The sequence below is a fragment of the Sapajus apella genome, unplaced genomic scaffold (assembly GCF_009761245.1).
Source record: "Sapajus apella isolate SASKATOON/1434 unplaced genomic scaffold, GSC_monkey_1.0 scaffold32, whole genome shotgun sequence".
In the NCBI taxonomy this organism is placed as follows: domain Eukaryota; kingdom Metazoa; phylum Chordata; class Mammalia; order Primates; family Cebidae; genus Sapajus; species Sapajus apella.
Window position 1 is genome coordinate 16,310,133 of NW_022436972.1, and position 13,796 is coordinate 16,323,928.

The following is a 13,796-nucleotide window of genomic DNA, read 5'->3' on the forward strand; positions in this document are numbered from 1 at the left end:
TGCATCTATTCAATTCTGCTCTCTTTGTTATTAGTCTGGCTAATGATCTATTTTGTTGATCTTTTCAAAAAATCAGCTCCTGGATTCATTGATTTTTTTTTTTATTTTTTGTTTTTTTTTTTTTTTTTATTTGAGACGGAGTTTCACTCTTGTTACCCAGGCTGGAGTGCAATGGCGCAATCTCGGCTCACCGCAACCTCTGCCTCCTGGGTTCAGGCAATTCTCCTGCCTCAACCTCCTGAGTAGCTGGGATTACAGGCACGCGCCACCATGCCCAGCTAATGTTTTTGTATTTTTAGTAGAGACGGGGTGTCACCATGTTGACCAGGATGGTCTCGATCTCTTGACCTCGTGATCCACCCGCCTCGGCCTCCCAAAGTGCTGGGATTACAGGCTTGAGCCACCGCGCCCGGCCTGATTCATTGATTTTTTAAGGGCTTTTTAATGTCTCTATCTCCTTTAGTTCTGCTCTGATCTTAGTTATTTCTCATCTTCTGCTAGCTTTTGAATTTGTTTGATCTTGTTCCTCTAGTTCTTTTATTTGTGACATTAGGGTGTCAATTTTAGATCTTTCCTCACTTCTCATGTGGGCAGTTGATGCTATACATTTCCCTTTAGACACTGCTTTAAATGTGTACCAGAGATTCTGGTACGTTCTGTCTTCATTCTCATTGGTTTCAAAGAACATCTTTATTTCTGCCTTCATTTCATTATTTATCCAGCAGTCATTTAGGAACAGATTGTTCAGTTTCCATGTAGTTGTGCGGTTTTCTTAATCCTGAGTTCTAAATTGTGTGAGTTTCTTAATCCTGAGTTCTAAATTGATTGCACTGTGGTCTAAGAGACTGTTAGGATTTCTGTTCTTTTGCATTTGCTGAGGAGTGATTTACTTCCAATTATGTGGTAAATTTTAGAGTAAGTGCGACGTGGTGCTGAGAAGAATGTATATTCTATGGATTTGGGGTGGAGAGTTCTGTAGATGTCTGTTAGGTCTGCTTGGTCCAGGGTTGTGTTCAAGTCCTGGATATCCCTGTTAATTTTTGTCTCATTGATTAAAGTCTCCTACTATTATTATGTGGGAGTCTAAGTCTCTTTGTAGGTCATTAAGAACTTGCTTTATGTATCTGGGTGCTCCTGTATTGGATGCATATATATTCAGGATAGTTAGCTTTTCTTGTTGCATTGCTCCCTTTACCATTATGTAATGCCCTTCCTTGTCTCTTTTGATCTTTGTTGGTTTAAAGTCTGTTTTATCAGAGACTAGGATTGCAACCACTGCTTTTTTTTTTTTTTTTTTTAGTTTTATTGCTCTCCATTTGCTTGGTAAATCTTCCTCCATCCCTTTATTTTGAGCCTATATGTGTCTTCGCATATGAGACAGCTCTCCTAAATACAGTACACCAATGGCTCTTGACTCTTTATCCAATTTGCCAGTCGGTGTCTTTTGAATGGGGCATTTAGCCCATTTACATTTAAGGTTAATATCATTATGTGTGAATTTGATCCTACCATTTTGAGGCCAGCTGGTTGTTTTGACTGTTAGTTGATACAGCTTCTTCATAGTGTTGATGATCTTGGTATGTTTTTGCAGTGGCTGGTACTGGTTGTTCCTTTCCATGTTTAGTTCTTCCTTTAGAAGCTCTTCTAAGGAAGGCCTGGTGGTAACAAAATCTCTGAGCAGTTTCTTATCTGTAAAGGATTTTATTTCTCCTTCACTTATGAAGCTTAGTTTGGCTGGATATGAAATTCTGGGCTAAAAATTCTTTTCTTTAAGGATGTTGAATATTGGCTCCCACTCTCTTCTGGCTTGTAGGGTTTCTGCCAAGAGGTCTGCTGTAAGTCTGATAGGCTTCCCTTTGTGAGTAACCTGACCTTTATCTCTGGCTGCCCTTAGCATTTTTTCCTTCATTTCGACCCTGGTAAATCTGATAATTATGTGCCTTGGGGTTGCTGTTCTCAAGGACTGTCTTTGTGGTGTTCTCTGTGTTTCCTGAATTTGAATGTTGGCCTGCCTTGTTAGGTTGGGGAAGTTCTCCTGGATAATATCCTGAAGAGTGTTTTCCAACTTGGTTTCATTCTCCCCATCACATTCAGGTATACCGATCAAACATAGATTTGATCTTTTCACATAATACCATTTTTTTGGAGGCTTTCTTTATTTTTTTTCACTCTTTTTTCTCCAATCTTTCCTTCTTGCTTTATTTCATTGAGTTGATCTTCAATCTCTGATATCCTTTCTTCTGCTTGATCACTTTGGCTACAGAAACTTGTGTATGCCCCACAAAGTTCTTGTGCTGTGTTTTTCAGCTCCATCAAGTCATTTATGTTCTTCTCTATGCTGGTTATTCTAGTTAGCACTTCATCTAACCTTTTGTCGAGGCTCTTAGTTTCCTTGCATCAGGTTAGAACACGCTCCTTTCGCTTGGAGAAGTTTGTTATTACCCACCTTCTGAAGCCTGCTTCTGTGAATTTGTCAAACTCATTCTCCATCCAGTTTTGTTCCCTTGCTGGTAGGAGTTGTGATCCCTTGGAGAAGAGGCGTTCTGGTTTTTGGTGATTGCAGCCTTTTTTCACTGGCTTCTTGCCATCTTTGTGGATTTATCTACCTTTGGTCTTTGAAGTTGGTGACTTTTGGATGGGGTCTCTGAGTGGACGGCCTTTCTGTTGATGTTGAAGCTATTTCTTTCTGTATTTTAGTTTTCCTTCTAACAGTCAGGGCCCTCTGCTGCAGGCCTGCTGGAGGTCCACTCCAGACCCTGCTTGCCTGGCGATCACACACAGGGGCTGCAGAACAGCAAAAATTGCTGCCTGTTCCTTCCTCTGGTAGCTTCGTCCCAGAAGGGTACCCACCAGATATCAGCCAGAGATCTCCTGTATGAGGTGTCTCTTAGGATAAACGGGGGTCAGGGAGCCACTTGAGGAGGCGGTCCGTCCCTTATCAGAGCTCAAGTGCTATTCTTGGAGATCTGTTGCTCCCTTCAGAGCTGCCAGGCAGGGATGTTTAAGTCTGCTGAGGTGGAATCCACAACCACCCCCTTTCCCAGGTGCTCTGTCCCAGGAAGGTGGGGACTTTATTTGTAAGTCCCTGACAAACTGCTGCCTTTTTTCAGAGATGCCCTGCCCAGCAAGAAGGGAGTCTAGTGACAGTCTGCCTGCAGAGGCCTTGCTGAGCTGCCATGGGCTCTGCCCGGTTGCTGTGTAAACTTCCCAGCAACTTAGTTTACACAGGTGAGGTTGAAACTGCCTACCCAGGCCTCAGTAATGGTGGACACCTCTCCCCTCACTGAGCTCGAACATCCCAGGTCGAGCTCAGACTGCTGTGCTGGCTGCAAGAATTTCAAGCCAGGATCTTAGCTTGCTGGTCTTCATGGGGATGGGACCTGCTGAGCCAGATTACTTGTTTCCCTGGCTTCAGTCCCCTTTATTTCAGGGGAATGAGTGGTTCTGGCTCCCTGGCATTCCAGGTGCCACTGGGGTATGAGAAAAAGAAAAAAAAACTGCTATAGCTAAAACAGCTGCCCAGTTTTGTGCTAGAAACCTGGGGCAATAGTGTTGTACATGCCAGGGGGAATCTCTTGGTCTGTGGGTTGCAAAGACTGTGGGAAAAGCACAGTATCTGAGCCAGAGTGCTGGAGTGTCCAGAAAAATCCCTAATGGCTTCCCTTGGCTAGGAGAGGAAATTCTCCAGCCCCTTGTGCTTCCCAGGTGAAGCGACGCTCCACCCTGCTTCGGTTTGCCCTCCTTGGGCTATACCCACTGTCTAACCAGTCCCAATGAGACGAACCTGGTACCTTGGTTGGAAATGTGGAGATCACTCACCTTCTGGCTCACTCTGGCTGGGAACTGTGGACTGGAGCTGTTCCTATTTGGCCATCTTGGCAGAAGTCCAACCCTGACCATTCTTTCCCAGGGCCATTTCTCAGGTTGTGTTTGCAGCAAGCAGACCTGAAGAATGGGGTCACATCTCCCTAAAAGAGCAGGCTGGCTTCCACTTACCTTAAAAACAAAGAATACCCCAAACTCAGTATTTCTTTCCTCTAATGCGACCAACTACATTCTTAGGCTTTCTGTGTCACTTCCAATAAGATTTGTGGGACATGGAGACTGACACAAACAAACATGAAGTTCTGAATACTACTTTTGCTGTGGACAATAAAATTCCTTGTCTGTGACCCTGGAATCTTCTGTTTCCTGCCAGCATCCATGAAACTGAAACAGACTAACTTGTTAGCTTATAAGTGGGGTAAAATCCCAGGCCTTGCACAGCTCTTGACAGTCCTATGTTCTGTATTTAGTGGACTGCACTCTATCAGAGTTATTTAACTTGTTATTTACCCCCATATGTTTTATAGACTGAAAGATAAATTTAGGAGTTTCATCAGATTCAGATTCAGCTTTTAAGGTAGGAATATTTTGCAAATGATGATGTTTTCTTCTTATTGCATCACATCAGGAGACATAATGTCAGATTTTCCATTTTTAGTGATATAAACTTACAGGTTATAGTTTTAGCATTCATTGATGATCCATTATTTCATTAGTGCATTTACCCACTAGAATTACTCACTAATAGAGAATCTCTATTTCTATCATCAACTTTTTTGCTCTAAAATTACTTCCGCTCTTCAATCTAGGCAGCAGGGCACTCTTCCCTGGGTTCCTTGTTTCAGGGGGCCCTGCATTTTGAAGTATCTTCCTCACAATTTTCTGAGTCTCCCTCTGATGCCTGGCACTGACAAGAGCTATCAGAACCATACAGGTGAGTTTCCCCCCAACCCAAACTGGGACCTGTGTGTTCCAGTTTCAGCTTTTTCCCTTCAGGGTATTCTGCAACCCCCTATCCCATACTTGGGATGGACCAGATGCCCTGAGAAGATACAAATATCAGAGCTGGGATCCAAAAAGGAGACTTTGAAAGTGAATTGCCCCTGTTGGCATAGTATAACTTTCTGGAGACTGTACAAGGGTTGTCAGATGGTGATGACAGGCTGATTTTTAATAACTCTTGACTCTGGGCTATTTGTGTTTCACTATCAATCCTTGAGCTTGAGCCATGTGTGTAGATCTGTGTGTCCTACAGCACCCCAAGTACCTCATGTCACTGGCACCCAGGGCAGTCACCCCACAACACACAGGCTCTGCACCTCATGTCAGGCAATCCTTCAGGAGTGGCAGTGCTTATCTCCCTTGAAGGCTTTTGAGGCTACACCTCTGCAATGTCAGTCAGCTCTTTTTTTTTTTTTTTTTTTGAGACAGAGTTTTACTCTTGTTGCCCAGGCTGGAGTGCAATGGCATGATCTCGGCTCACTGCAACCTCCGCCTCCCAGGTTCAAACGATTCTCCTCCCTCAGCCTCCCAAGTAGCTGGTATTACAGGCATGTGCCACCATGCCTGGCTAATTTTGTATTTTTTAGTAGAGACGGGGTTTCTCCCTGTTGGTCAGGCTGGTCTCGAACTCCTGACCTCAGGTGACCCACCTGCATCGGCCTCCCAAAGATTACAGGCATGAGCCACCTCGCCCAGCCAGCCCTTTTAATCAACATCCTCTCCTGTTTCTTATTAACTTGGTGACATCATGCTCTCCCTGGTTGATCTTAAGCTCTGCTGGCCAAAAAAATGGACATTCCTTGTGTAAATAGGAGAGCCTCTCAGTGGTGGTGTGTGAAAGGCAGGGATGTGGTCAACACAGGAACATTCTGAAAGGAATATAAAGATTACAGTCTAAAGAGTTCAATGGAAGACCTGGTTGAAAGATGAGTTGCTCTATATTATGCTAAAAAATTCCCAAACAATAAATTTAGCATGATAAGAAAACAAAGTATTTTTCTTTTTTTTCTGCATAACCTGTATTTGTGATCATAATCTCAGTACTATAACCTGTGAGAGAGTCATTAGAAGCCAGTATTCTTGGGCAGTATGATGAAGGATGTAATCTAACAAGTTTTGATGAAATCAGCATTAAACAAATGCAGGGCAAGAAGATCTATGTTGTTTCAATACATAAAGATTATGAAGAACCATGGTGGCATGTGAGTAATAACAGAATCCTACTTGTTTATCAGAGTGGGAGACATGAAATTAGCCAGGAATGGTATATTGACAATAAAGATCATGAAGAGCTGGTTCCTGGACACTACAAGAAACCTGTGGTCCCAGCTACTTCCCTTCCCAGAAGGAAAGGTAAGACTGAAGTAGGAGGATCACTTGAGCCCAGAAGGTTGATGCTACAATGAGCCATGATCATGCCACTATACTCTGGCCTAGGCAACAGAGCAAGACTCCATCTCAGAAAAGAAAAAAAAAAATAAAAGAAAAAAGAGGAGGGAAGGGAAGGGAAGGGAGAAGGGAAGGGAAGGGAAAAGGGAAAGGAGGAGGGAAGGGGAGGGCTGGGTGTGGTGGTGCACACCTGTAGTCCCAGCAACTCAGGAAGCTGAGGCAAGGGAATCGCTTGAACCCAGGAGATGGAGGTTGCAGTGGGCTAAGATTGCAGCACTGCACTCCAGCCTCGTGACAGAGTGACACTCTCTCTCACAAAAAAAAAAAAATAAGAGAAAAAGGAAGAGGAAGCAGCAGCAGAAACAGAAGAAGCAGATGCAGCAGCAGTAGCAGGATGAAAGAAGAAGAAAGGAGGAGGAGGATGAAAGAAGAAAGAAGAAGAGGCAAGAGGGACTGGTCTCAGCAGGGTAAAAATCTTCAGATGCTTACTAAGAAATGGGATGAATAAAATAAAAATTGATGGGGTTGGCTGCACATGGTGGCTTACACCTGTAATCCCAGCACTTTGGGAGGCTGAGGCAGGAGGATCGTTTGAACCCAGGAGTTCAAGACTAGCCTGGGCAACAGAGTGAGACCCCTGTCTATAAAAAATAACAACAACAGCAAAAAGGAAATTGATGGGGTTAAAACAAAGGTCTTAACATAACACTACCTCAAAAGTTGGGTGAACCAAAGGGAGCCCCTTTTGGCCCTCCAACATTAAAGGGCCCCAAACCAGTTTTCTGTATTTCTCCCAGTTTGGAGAAATTTAAAAAGCTAAAAGGCAGAGGTTACAATGAAAAATCTGATCTGAATTTGCCTGGTGCAATAGTCGAGCAGACTAACCAAGATGAGGGTTAGGGTCCTTTGGCTCAACCCTTGGCTGGGGACCCAAAGACTTTTATACAAGAGAGTGTAAATGGTCTGGGGGTGGAGAAGAAAAGTTCCTGAAACTAAAACAGAAAAATATAGAGGTTGATAGCATTATGAAAGTTAGTATATTTGAATACACTTCATGTGAAGTAGTTGCATCTTTTACCTAATTGTATCATGGGAATGAATACTGTATCTGTTTGAGGGACAGTTTTGCCTACGTGGTACTATAAAACAGAAGGCATGTATATCTGCCCTTCAAGTGATATCAATTGGACATGCTAAGTCAGAATCAGAGAGATTGCCCAGGCCCACACAGTGCAGAGTAGAAGCTACAGTGCTGGTAGGGACAAATTCTCCACTTGATAACCCTCTACGGAGCATTTCCTGAGGCTTACGACAAAAGCCTCTGGGCACCTCCCAGCAACAACTACTGGGACTTTGGACTAGAGAATTTCCACTTGAAGGACATTTACAATGAAACATTTACTGAAGCTACCCCTCTGATACCTGATATAGCCATGCTGTCTCGGATGATGTCAGAGAAACACTGTAATGGGAATGGCAGTGCCCAGAAGAGTTCCATAACACAATGGAAATGGTTTATAGAGGATCATGCTACCCAAGGAATGCAGGGAATTTCTTTTCTCCTAGGACTGACTCTGGGACTGTGTGAGCAACTGCTGGAATCTACAGTGCCAGATAAACAGCTCTCAACTGACCAACCAAGAATTGCTTGGTTTGTGGATGGCAATTCCAAGGCACAAAATGCCAGGAAGAACTGTTCTGTTTCCCAGTAGGAGAGAGAGATATTGGTTATGGGACAGATTTCCTGGTGAGAAGGCTCTGAACATAGCTGGCCAAGTGAGACTGATGCTGGCAGCCCTAGGGGATTACAAATGGGTCTTGATAGGAATAGACACTGACTCTAGCAAAGGCTTTGCTTATCCAATGGAAGACGAGTGCTCAGAGTGCCATTAAAAATAAAAAACAAAATATTTCAAGGATTTGGATGGCTGACCATCATTTCTTCAGACAAAGGAACACACTGTACAGCCCAATGTCCAACAATGGGCAGAGAGATATCCAGAGAGATTAACAGTTTGATAGAGAAGTAGAATGGACAATGAAAAATTGGTTGTCTATGACTGGGAGAGACAAAAGCATGAAGGTCTGGCTTATAGTCAACATGAGTGAAACCACAGTGCTCCTGCTAGATTTGTTCTCTGTTTTTCTGGTTGATCTGGGGAAAAGGGAGTGGGGACAATGCTGAGATGACTATGCAGTTCTCACCAAGAAAGGAATACACTGGTAAAATGATGATATCTTTTTCTTTCTTCCCAAAATCATTTCAAAAAAATTTTTTTTCTCCTACCTGATGCAGTGGTCCCAGGACCATAGCTGCAACTACAAGTGCTAGAACAGCAAGGATGAGTTCTAAGAAAAAGCTATGTTTTTAAACCTATGTCAAAATTTCTAAGGGCATGATGGGAGTGGATTGTGCCTTCACCCCATCTAGCAAAATTGCGGCTAACAGTGAATGCAGTTATACTGCCTGATGTTGAAAAGAGCCTACTAGTTCTGCACCTGTGAAACCTTATCCTATCTGAATGGAAGTGTGTGGGTAACCCCCCGTATAGGCACTGAGGAAGGAAGAGCTAAGCAGAATCCTGGAACAATTCGTGCCTGAAGAATATCTCAGTTTATAGTGTTACTACTCAGTCATTTCCTTTTATATAATCCTTCATATATAATCATATATTAGTTTATAGAATGAGTGCCTGAAGAATATCTTACTACTCAGTTATTTCCATATAACTATATCTTAGTTCATAATTGGAGGAATGCCTAGAGCAGGCACAGTACAGAGCATGAATTAAGGAATAAGCAGCTTATAGTCAGAGGAATATTTAGAGCAGACACAGTGTAGAACATGATTTAAGGAAAAAACAGTTATAGCAGGACAAGAATCCATGGCCCAGGTGGCAGTGTTCAGAATCGTAAAGATACCTGCTGTATGGCAGGCTTGGGGCAAGAGCCACTCCTCCTGATAAAGAAGTTGTAAGGACCTTGCTCCAGTTCTTGTGGAAGGCTGCCCTCAGTCTGGCAATCCCTCGAGCATCCAGGGGCTCAAAACCCCTCTGGATAATCCCACCTTGGTGACTGTGAACTTTATCAGCTCTTGTTACTGTGCTGGCTCAAAAGCATCCTCCTATAGAACTCATTGGAAGCTGCCAGCAGGGGGCGGTAGACCCTGTCAGCTCTGTTGCTGCTGTGTGACTCTAAGCATCCTTCTATAGATATTTTTAGGAGTAGCATGCCCATAGATGAGAGATATTGCACACTGCACCCTCTTCCACCTCCTTGCCTCAGTGACCTAATGGGAATGGACCCCTTGCTGCACACTGTCCACCTCCTAGCCTAGGTGACCTAATGGGGGTGGACCCCTTATTTTATTGCTCATGACCCTGTCACTATCCTTAAAGATGACTTCACTCACTACCCTGCCACCTAACCTATACCCAATAAATACAGATGCTTCTGGACATTCGGGGCCTTGCCTGTCTCCGCTTACATGTGTCATGGCCCCCCTGAGCCCAGCTGCGCTTACTTTGTACTTCTATGTCCTGTCTCTTTATTTCTCGGATCTTGCGCCTCAGCACAGTGAGAGGGGACACCCCACGACCCTGTGGGGTCCATAGTCCTACAGAAGTAAGATACCTGCTAGACTTGTATTGAGGAGGAGATACTTGCTAGACTTACATTGCTACCTGCAATCTAGACCAGCATAGTGGTGATTCTAATGTCCCTTCCAAAGGTGAAAAGGTTTGGGTATTAATGGAGAAAAGGAAAAATAGTAGCCCAGAGTAAAGAAATAAATAAAGCTGGGCACAGTGGCTCATGCCTCTAATCCTGAAACTTTGGGAGGTCACGGCAGGAAGACTGCTTGAGTTCAGGAGTTTAAGGCCAGCCTGGGCAAAATAGGGAGACCTTATCTCTACAGAAAAAAACAAACAAAAAGTAGCCAGGCATGGTGGTGCATACCTATGATCCCAGTTACTCAAGAGGCTGAGGTGGGAGGATCACTTGAGCCTGGGAGGTTGAAGCTGCAGTAAGCAGAGATCGTACCACTGTACTCCAGTCTGGATGACAGAGCCAGAGCCTCTCTCAAATAAATAAATGAGTTATTAATTGAGGAAAATTCAGCATCACATTAACAAGTCAAAAGAATCTCAGAGCAAGAGATGATATTGTCTCTTATCTCAATTATTCTGAGGAAGGAGACCCTTAATAACCCTTAAGCATTTAAGACCACCTCCCCCTTGACTTCCACATAGCATTTCAATAGGAGAAGTAAAGGCTGGCAGATGGGGTGTCACCTTTAATCACCCTCCTATAGATCGCAGACATGGTACGGAGGAATCTTTCCAGAAGGCATTGTTTTTACTTAAACACAGTCAAACTCCCACCTAAGTCACTGTACCCCACCCTACTCCATGGCCCAAGATGCTTTCACGTGTAATATCTAGAGTTGTGAGCCTTTATAAAGGCAGAGATTTCCTTTGTAAGAGGAGCTTGGTGGTTAGGCAACTATGCCATCTTGCTCCTGGCCGAATAAATCACCCCTTCCTTCCCAGGTCGGTGTTCGAGAGGTCTGTTTCTTGCAGCCACTTCTGCTTCAATTTCAGATGCCTGAAAGGGTGAAGCTGTGTATTTACTGAGGCCACTTCTGCTTTTGGAAATTGACAAGATTGAGAGGAAACCTGCAAACCCCAGTGGCCTCATCCTGGTAGTCGTTCAAACAGTATAATTGAGTGGAAGGACTAGATTAATTATTAATGATTGCGTGTGTGTGTGTGTGCACGTGTGTGTGTAAACATATGTAAAGCATCCATGATTGAAAACCAGGGGGTGTCGTGTGGTGTTATGATGTATGTTGGTTTTTGTCCACAGTTCCTGGCTTCTAACTCCAATAGCCCTTGTTACAGTTTTTTGTTAGAATATTGTGTAGGTTAGGGCTGGGTATAGTGGCTCATGCCTGTAATCCCAGCACTTTGGGAGGCCAAGACGGGTGGATCACTTGAGGTCAGGAGTTCGACACCAGCCTGGCCAACATGAATAAATCCCATCTCTACTAAAAGTGCAAAATTAGCCAGGTATGGTGGCATGTACCTGTAATTCCAGTTACTTGGGAGGCTGAGGCAGGATAATTGCTTGAACCTGGGAAGTGGAGGTAGTAGTGAGCCAAGATTGTGCCACTGCACTCCAGCCTGGGCAACAGAGTGGGACTCATCTCAAAAAAAAAAAAAAAAAAAAGGGGGAGGTTAAGACTAAAAAAAAAAAAAAAAAAGAAGGTAGGTTAAGACTCAGGGGCAGGCCTCTGATCTCCTGCCCTTCCTTCCACTCTAATGTTCCCCAGCCTATCTAACTGGGAATCTTAAGACCTTCTCTGAGAGGGTCCCACCCTATACCCTGGGGGAAGGAATGCTGACATCACGAAGTTTCCATAATAACCCAAGAAGACAAGGTTCAGTGAGATTCTGGATAGCAGAACACATGGAGGTTTCTAGATGGTGATGCTTCCAGTGAGGGCATAGAAGCTCCATGCCCCTTCCCACATACCTTGCCCTACCTATCTCTTCATATGTATTTTTTGTAATATCCTTTGTAATGAACTAGTAAATGTAAAAACAAAAAACAACACTATTTTCTCATATTATAGTTCTAGAGGTTAGAAGTCTAAAATGGGTCTGAGAGGCTGTGTCAAGGGTGTTTGAACCAGAGCAACTCCATCTTGAATAGGGGCTGGTTAAAATGAGGCTGAAACGTACTGGGCTGCATTCCCAGTTAGCCATTCTAAGTCACAGGATGAGATAGGAGGTCAGCACAACATACAGGTCATAAAGGCCTTGCTGATAAAACAGGTTGCAGTAAAGAAGCCAGCCAAAACTCACCAAAACCAAGATGGCAACAAGAATGACCTTTAATCGTCCTCTCTGCTACACTCCCACCAGTGCCATGACAGTTTACAAATGCCATGGCAACATCAGGAAGTTACCCTATATGGTCTAAAAAGGGGAGGCATGAATAATCCACTCCTGCTTAGCATAGAATAAAGATATAACCATAAATATGGGCAACCAGCAGCCCCTGTCTAGGGAGTAGCCATTCTTTTTTCCTTTTCTTTATTTTTGAGATGGAATCTCGCTCTGTCCACCAGGCTGGAGTGTAGTGGTGCAATCTCAGCTCACTGCAACCTCCGCCTCCCAGGTTCAAGTGACTCTCCTTAGCCTGCCAAGTAGCTGGGACTACAGGCATGTGCCACCATGCCCAGCTAATTTTTGTATTTTTAGTAGAGACAGGGTTTTATCATGTTGCCCAGTCTTGTCTTGGACTCCTAACCTCAAGTGATCCACCCACCTTGGCCTCTTAAATTGTTGGGGTTATAGGCATGAGCCATCGCACCCAGCTGAGGCAGGAGGATCACCTGAGAGGTCAGGAGCTTGAGATCAACCTAGCCAACATGGTGAAACCCCATCTCTACTAAAAATACAAAATCAGCCTGGAGTGACGGTTCATGCCTGTACTCCCAGCTACTTGGGAGGCTGAGGCAGGAGAATCAATTGAACCCAGGAGGCAGAGGCTGCAGTGAGCCAAGATCATGCCATTGCACTCCAGCCTGGTTAACAAGAGTGAAAAGCCATTTCAAAAAACAAAAAACAAACAAAAACTTCTCATAACGCTTTAAGAAAGTTTACAAATTTGTGGTAGGCTACATTCAAAGCCATTCTGGGCCACATGCAGCCCACAGGCCACAGGTTGGACAAGCTTGTTCTAGAGGCTATCCACATTCCCTGTTCCACATCACTGCAGCCCCTGCTTCCATCATTACATATCTGATCATCCGGCCTCCCTTTTATAAGGACCCTTGTAATTACACTGGGCCAACCAGGAATAATCTGAAATAATCTCCCCATCTCAACACCCTTGACGTAATCATATCTGCAAAGTCCCTTTTGCTATGTATTCACAGGTTCTGAGTTTAAGATGTGGAGATATTTGGGGGCCATTATCCTGCCTAACAGGTATAAATAATGATATTCTTTACCCCAATTTTTAACTAAGAAAAAAAATAAGTCTATGAATAATAGATAATAGATTTCATAAACTGTACAATGATAATGAAAAGGAATTTGAAATTTGAATGCCTTTTCTAAGCTTGTCAAAGGAAGTTATTTTAAAAGACTTTGTTCACTATTTGACATTATTGTAGAATTTTTTGGTTCAATGAAAAATTAAACACTGAAGTTAAAATATTGTAAAATTATATGACATATCTTTTCAATATATTGAAAAGCTAAATGAGCTCTTTTTTAAGCACCAGAAAATGAGAATACTCTCCTTAAAGTGAAGAATATTATCATGGAATTAATTAGCAAACTTACATTATTTTAAAATAACTTTTTCCTTCAAGATTTTTACATTTCACCCATCACCTGAGCATTGTACACTGTACCTAATGTGTAGTCTTTTATCTCTCATCCCTCTCCCACCCTTTCCCCAAAGTCTATTGTATCATTTTTTATGTCTTTGGGTCCTCATAGCTTAGCTCCCATGTATGAGTGAAAACATACAATGTTTGGTTTTCCATTACTTAGTTATTTCAC